Source organism: Otolemur garnettii, unplaced genomic scaffold, assembly GCF_000181295.1.
Source record: "Otolemur garnettii isolate 467f Iridium unplaced genomic scaffold, OtoGar3 scaffold00006, whole genome shotgun sequence".
NCBI lineage: Eukaryota > Metazoa > Chordata > Mammalia > Primates > Galagidae > Otolemur > Otolemur garnettii.
The window spans coordinates 2,490,293-2,497,606 of NW_003852401.1; the positions used below are offsets into that span (position 1 = coordinate 2,490,293).

General features: G+C 35.5%; 1 non-coding gene across 1 annotated transcript; it reads left to right on the forward strand.

Moving 5' to 3' along the window:
* The first annotated feature begins 1,094 nt into the window (after positions 1–1,094).
* Positions 1,095–1,303, forward strand: LOC111722907. The gene has a single exon (XR_002771542.1). It is a non-coding gene; the product is annotated as a small nucleolar RNA U3 (small nucleolar RNA).
* The last annotated feature ends 6,011 nt before the right edge of the window (positions 1,304–7,314 follow it).

A 7,314-nucleotide genomic window follows, 5' to 3' on the forward strand; every position in this document is an offset into this window, starting at 1 on the left:
TTTGTGAGTAAAGGGTCCACAGCTTAAATCAGAGACCCAAAATGGTTTATAATTTATAAAAGATTAAGAATTCTTAAGCTACAGAAATTGGCTGTTCACCTAAAATTTCACTATTGCAAGTTAAGTACTAATTTCAGTAATTAATTTAAAGTTTTAAGAACAAATGCTCTGGTGCAGGGGTTCTCAAACTTTTTAAATAGGGGGCCAGTTCACTGTACCTCAGACCGTTGGAGGGCCGGAGTGTGGGGCCCCGGGAAGAGTCACCTTCTAAGCAGGATAGGCAGCGGTGGCAAAAACACCTGGCGGGCCGCATGTGGCCTGGCCGTAGTTTGAGGACGCCTGCTCTGGAGGGTGGAGTACATAGAGTTGCAGTAATTGATAAATCTTTTAATAGGTCAAGGTTTCTGCTACTTCTGAGCTGTTTTCCCTAAATCCCCAAAGACAACATAATTAGGCCTTTTATTTTTTACTGTTATATTTTTTGATGAATAATAATAAGATAGGAATCTATAGCTTGATTTACTGTCTAGCAAGTGTGGGACTACAAACCATTTTCCTTCTCCTGATACTTAAGAAAAAATAATTTTCCTATATTTCTCACCTTTAAAATAGTCTCACTGTATTGCAGTTACAAATTAATTTTATTATTGCATTAACCTGTTATTAGAAGTCATATGTTTGCTATTTTCCTTCTGTTTCTTTTTATAGTTGAGCATAGGTCATTTAAATTTTTCACCATAAAGGGATATCCTATTTTGTTATATTTTTACTAAACCTTTGGGTAAAGTTCTGATTTAGTTAATGTTCAACCTTACAATTAAATTAAAACTAACCGTAGGATATCAGGAAAATAGACAATAACATTATTAATGTACTTAGAAGCATTATTGAAATTATGGTCCACCTGGATTTGTTAAAACACCACAAACCTCGGGCTTTAAGAGTTGCCCATGAATGTGGTTCACCAGTAAAAAAATGCCAGTAATGTTAGTCATGGGGAAAAAATGCGACGATATACTGGAGCAAATGAAATTTCACTCTGCGTCAGTGACAAGTTTGCCAGATGGATTTTTCTTTTTAAACAACTGTATCTGAAGACCATCCTTTCAGGGATCATTTCTGTAGCTGGTTACTCGAGAAGCCTCTCTGAATGGGTAGAGCTCCGGAAACCACGAGGCGGCAGCGCAGCGTTCACACCTGAGCATAAAGCGGCTCTTGGTGTCGCTTTACTGCAGTTACCATTTCCCATTGATGATCATTCTTCTTTTCCTTTGGGGGAGTAAGAGGGAGAAAATAAATAAATAAAAACTATATCTGAATCAGATGATAGGGGTAATTTAAGAGAGACCCGGCCTGGCACGGCAGAACAGTACAGTCTTCAAGGCCTCCGAGTACTGGCTGGCTGTGTGGCTTTGGGGAGTTTGCCTTCTCTCTCTGGGAATCAGATTCTTCATGAGTAAACATAAAACCTGGATTTCTGTGATGATTACTAACACTGCACGGAAAGTATTCTAGTGTTTTACACGGACTGGTGATTAGTAAAGTTATCAGTATTGATTGTCATGCAGAAGGAAACAGTTCTGCTGATTAAAATGAATACAATGCCCCATGCTGAAAAGTATATGAAAACGTCATTAATTTTTGTCTTGACTGTGATTTTGTCATCTATAAAATGAAATTATTAAAGTTTTAATAGCCCATCCCACTCTAATATCCATACTTTTGGAAAAAACAAATATGTGTCTGTATTAGAAATGGGTTTTTTTTACTTAATTTGGATCAATGATTTGGACCAATGAGGTATCCTTGACCAGACATTAAGAAAGTATATTGTTTAGGTAGGTTAAAACAAATGATATGATACAAATAATCATAATTATCTAACTAAATGTGTTTTAAAAATTGTTGTTTACAGATGCCTTAACCCAATTTCCTACTATAGAAAAACAATAATCTTTCTCCATTGTGCCATTCTTAAAATATAGCAGCTTTAGAACTTAGGCTGTTTCGTGCCTGAGAATGTATAACCTGAGAATGTTCTCTGACAAAATAAGATAGGTATTAAATGTCAGAAGCCACAGGAGGAAAAACAACTTTTACTTTTAAGTGACTATTGAATATCAGATATATTTGATTCTTGCTATTATTCTTTTTTTAATCCCGGACACAAATGCTCCAGGGATGTTTTATTTAGCATGAGTCCCTCAAGGAAATGGGCTGAACCTTTGAATGTGAGTGTGAACCTCATAAGGTGAGTAGCAATCTTATCAAGCCATCTTGACAATGTGGTGTTTCTCATCTCGAGAGACTTTACTTAAAGTAAGGAAATAGGGATCACATGATACAGCCATTTCAATCAGTGTGACTGACAGAAGCATAGGTTTATTATTAATTATTTTGGCAACCAATTTGGATACTGAATTCATTAATACAGTATGAATTACTTCCCAAGCAAGAGGTGACTTTGTTGCAGAAAAGTTTCCTCCTTTTTCCTCTCTCATAATTTTGATTAATGTATTCATGTATTTATAACTAACTCTATTTCATTTCAAAATAGATGTTGAATCAGTAATTTTCTTTATGAAATGAATGGTTTAAATAGGAATGATTATGGAAACGTTACGAATTACTAAATAGAAAGTGATTCTCTCTTTGCTGAGGGAAATTTCTGAGGAGAAAACCTAAAGAAATAGTATATTAGGATGTTTCATTTTGGTCTATCCTGATTTATTTTTTGGTCTTAAAAACAGGCAAATATATTTTAATAAGGGAAGTGAGGTGACATTATTTGAGGAACAGGGCAGTTAACTTAGGTGTTCATTACATTATCAGGAAAAACTGACTTGAACTGACTTATTTCAAATGATCAATATCATACATGTCCAGAGTTCTGAGTTTAAAAGATCAACAAGGTGAGAGTGGGAACCAACAGAATCTTGGTCAAACCCATAGGGCCAGTGGTTCTCAACCTTCCTAAGGCCATGGCCCTTTAGTACAGTTCCTAAGGGTTGCAACCCACAGGTTGAGAATTGCTGCCATAGGGTAACCATCTATTTTTTTCTTTTCTTTTTATTGTTTTTTTTACTTGCAAGCATATCTCCTAGAGTTTTGGGTCCCCTTCTCCAGTCTAAGTTGCCTGATCTCTAAACCCTTGGCACATCTGCCTTCTAGGAATGCCCGTTTTCTGATCCTAGGAATTAATTTGTCCTTTCACTGTTATATATAATTTTTTTTCTTCTTTTTTTCATCTCAAGTTTTGCCTTTTGTTGCTGTCTTGACTTGGTGACTCATTTTCCTAATGGTTTCCTAGGGCACAGTGTTCTGAAGGTAAAAAATGACTCTATCCTAGTACACAATTGTTATTTTGGCTAGGAATAAAATTCTGCCAGTATCATTTCCATGTAATTTTAATGGCACTGTACTACTGATTTTAAACTTCCAAAGTTGCAGTTGAAAAGACTGATAACCTTCTAATACTTAATATTTTGTATATTATAGGATTGTTTTTCTTTCCAGAAATTTTGATTCTCTAGTATTCTGAAATATCAAGATGATGCTTTTTAGTTTGAGTATATTGGTTTTAATTTGTTTTATTGTCCTCAATGGGCCTTTTCAATCTGGAGACAAATACTTTTTAGTTTTAGAAAAGTCACTTAATGTTATTTCTTCCTTTAATCTCCTTTTTCTGTGCTCTTTCTTTTAAGTTATGAAATAGTCTAATGTTTGTCCTCCTGGATAGGTAGACATATTATTTTATTTGTCTCTAGTTTTCTTCTGCCTCTTCACTTGTTGACTCCAATGTTTTTAAAGGCTCGTATAATTATTATATTTGGGGCTCATTTAAGTAATCTTATTTTATAGTCAGCTGCTTAGTAATCCTATTTGATCAGCAACGTTGCTTCATAGTAGTGCCCAGACTAATGTTTTGTGAAATAACTATAGAGTGAGAATCTTAGGGGGGCATGATTGGAGATATGTTCCCGTGGTGCCTGTATTTATCTATATTTCATTGCTATTCATCATCTGGCCAGTGGAGACTTCCCAGACTTCCTACAATATGATTTTTCTAGATCAATTGTTCTCCAATTTTGGTATGTGTCAGAAAATCCTAAAGGACTAATTTGGGAATCAGGGGCCCAAATTCTTAAAGTAGCTTAGGGCCTGGGCCTTCATATTTTTACCAAGTTCTCTGGGTGATTCTTGTGCTCATTGAAGTTTTCTCAACCTTGGTTGAATAATAAAAGTAGTTAGGGAGCTTTTAATATCACAATGCATAGGATACATCCAAATCAATTAAATCAGAGTCTGGGGTGGTGGTGGTGGTGGTTGGGTAATCCATGTATCAATATCTTCCAAAGTTCTAAAGTGATTCAGTTTTCTAGATCACTGCTTCTCAAATGGTAATCCATATACGAATGACCTGAGAGCCTTGTTAAAATGCAGGCTGTGATTCAGTTGGGTTTTGGTGGGGACTGAGATACTGCACTTCTATCATGCCATGCTGCTGGCCCACAGGCCACACTTCGATTAGCAAGACTGTAGCCCATTTTAACATTCTTATATTACCTTGAAAGTATGTCAGAAACATTGCTAGGGTTTCCACAAATATTTCCTTTGCAGTAAGGTTGAAAATTTCATGTGTCAAATTATAGCCCCAACATTAAAAGATCTCAGAAGACTTGGTTTAAAATTTGGACAAAACTTAGTGGTGACATAAGTTTAATTGCATTGCGTACAGGGATGGGGCGTGTGTATTCAAACAGTTCACACACTTTTTCTTTTTTCTTTTTTTTTATTTGAATATCTTCTAACACCTGGGAAAGTACCTTATAGTATTTGGTTTCAAAATAATCATACCCTATAATATGTAGCCTATCATTGAAAACATAGAAATTTTCCTATTGCTCTGTAGTCTGTTGATTTTAAGATTATTCCTTGTGATCGCTCACACTTAGCTGTCCAGATGTCATAATAGGTACCATTTGTACTAAGACAAGGATGCAAGTTAGAAAACTTCTTCTAGGTTGTTAAAGCTATATTTACAAATCCAAGCTGATTAAAATGCTGTGTGAATGCTTTATGAACATTCATTATTAAACAATACTTTGTTGAGGTACCCTAAGGCAGAGGGATGTCCAAAGGTGAAAGAAACACATTCCTTAAAATGCTGAATAACTGTTGAAGAATAGAATATTTGACATAAAATAACATTTTTTGGAAGGCTGTGGGAGAGATTAGGAGGAACTTATAAGGTCTAGCAAAGTCAGAGGAAATGGCAATTGAGCTGGACTTTGATATAGGAAAGATCTGGACCAATGGATTTCTTTGGATAAAGGTAAAAAGAAGGGGAAAATACATGAAACTCTAATTTATAAGAAATAGTCAGCAGTGTAATTCCATAAAGGACACGGAATGGAAGAGAAACAGTAAAAGATGTTTGGAGCCAGATCATTGACAAACTTTGAATGGCAGTCTTAAAGAGCTTGGAATTTATTTGCCAGGCAGTTGGGACAATAATGAAACACTTTGAACAGGGAACTGACACAATCTGATTAGCTTGTGATGTGCTTTAGAAAGATCACCTTCACCATGGTAGAGAGGGTGGATTGTGGCAGCGCCATAGGGCTGAGTTCACTGATCCAACGCAGAACTCCTTCCTACTGAGCCTGAAGGTGTTCTCAGAATCTTTCTCAAGGTAACACTCTGGACTTATACTAGCATAAAAACAATTTGCCATTCTGGAGCAGGAGGCAGGTGAGACACATTAGGAAATTAATATAATGTAAGAGTAAAGATCTAAGGAGGCCATTCATGGTACCGTCAACATACCACAATCAAATGCCAGAAGAGTTCAGTACAAATCGCCTTACACATGAAGACCTGTGATTCAAATGATTTTACAGATTGTCCAGACAAAAGAAAGCCTGTGAACAATGTGATGTTTCTCTTTAAGTACGTGTGAAATACTTTGACGTGTACTTCACGTGGATTCGATTCATGCATGGAGGATTCGATTTGTGTTGGCCATTTTAGCTAAAATTAAAACAGGGGTCAAAAGATGATTTGAAAATGTAGTGAGAAAAGTAAAGTCCTGAGGGAACTGTATAAGGGTTTACACCAATTCATTTCTAATTTGTTTGAATTGTTGCACAGGTATGTACTTCTTTAGTCAGAAAAACAATAAAGCCATATGAAAAATGAAAGTGAGGAGTAAGAGTAAGTCATTAAAAAGACATTGGCAAAATAGATTATGGAACAGAGTAGATTATACAGTAAATAACAGGACAAAATGTCATCTTGTACATGTTTTGGTTTATATACACAGAGCCATAGGGTACATCAAACTCTATAAGTTCTTGTTTCATAGGAAAAGCTTAATTCATAGATGACTCATTTTTAGACACCAAGTCTTCTCTGGCCTCTTCTCTGACTGCTAAAGTATTCTAGGTTGATTTCATTGCACTCGTTTGAATTGAATATAGTTTAGATTTTGAATTTTAAATTTATCAACAAAATTATAATTGAAGGCCATTAAAGATTATTGGATCAATTTGGCTATTAAAAGGATTATGGGATTTCATAGCTTCATATTATTAAGAGAGGTCAAGAAAATGGAGATAATAACACTGAAATTAATATAATTTGATGTACATATAATTTAGGTTTTTCTAGAAATACTATATAATGTTTTATTATTAAGTATAGTAAATATAAAAATTCCTTATAGCTGACTGTTAACTACATCCAAAATCCGTGTGTGAAGTAACTTACCATTTTTAGATTTTGCTTTATTAGACTCAACACTATTTTATCCAATTATTGATTAAACTAGTGATTTTTACTGAAAACTCATTCCTGAAAATGACTCAATAAAAAAATTTCACTGTAATCAATGTTTCCAGTGCCTTTTGTACTTTTCCAATATGTTATCGGATTTTTAAAAAATCTACCATAAGCTTTTCAAGCATCTACATATAACTTTCTAAGAGAGGTTTATCATAAAAGGGTCTTATTGGGGTTCAAGGCCAGATAACTGACTACAGTCATTGCTTACTGAACAAGAAGTTTTGGATAAAGGACCCAGGTCAAGGGTGGGTCAGAGGAAGCCTGCGGGAGATGTCACAGAGGAAAACCGAGAAGCAGAGAAGGAAGAGGAAAAGGAAAAAGAGATACTGGTGAATATCAAACCCAGAGAGGCTCAGAGCACAGTGGAGGAGAAGGGAGGATTCTTTCCTCCCTTACGAGTCACACAACCTAACCCTGCCTAGCCTCACTCCTTCACCAACTTCTGCCCTGCTGGAGAACCAGCCACCC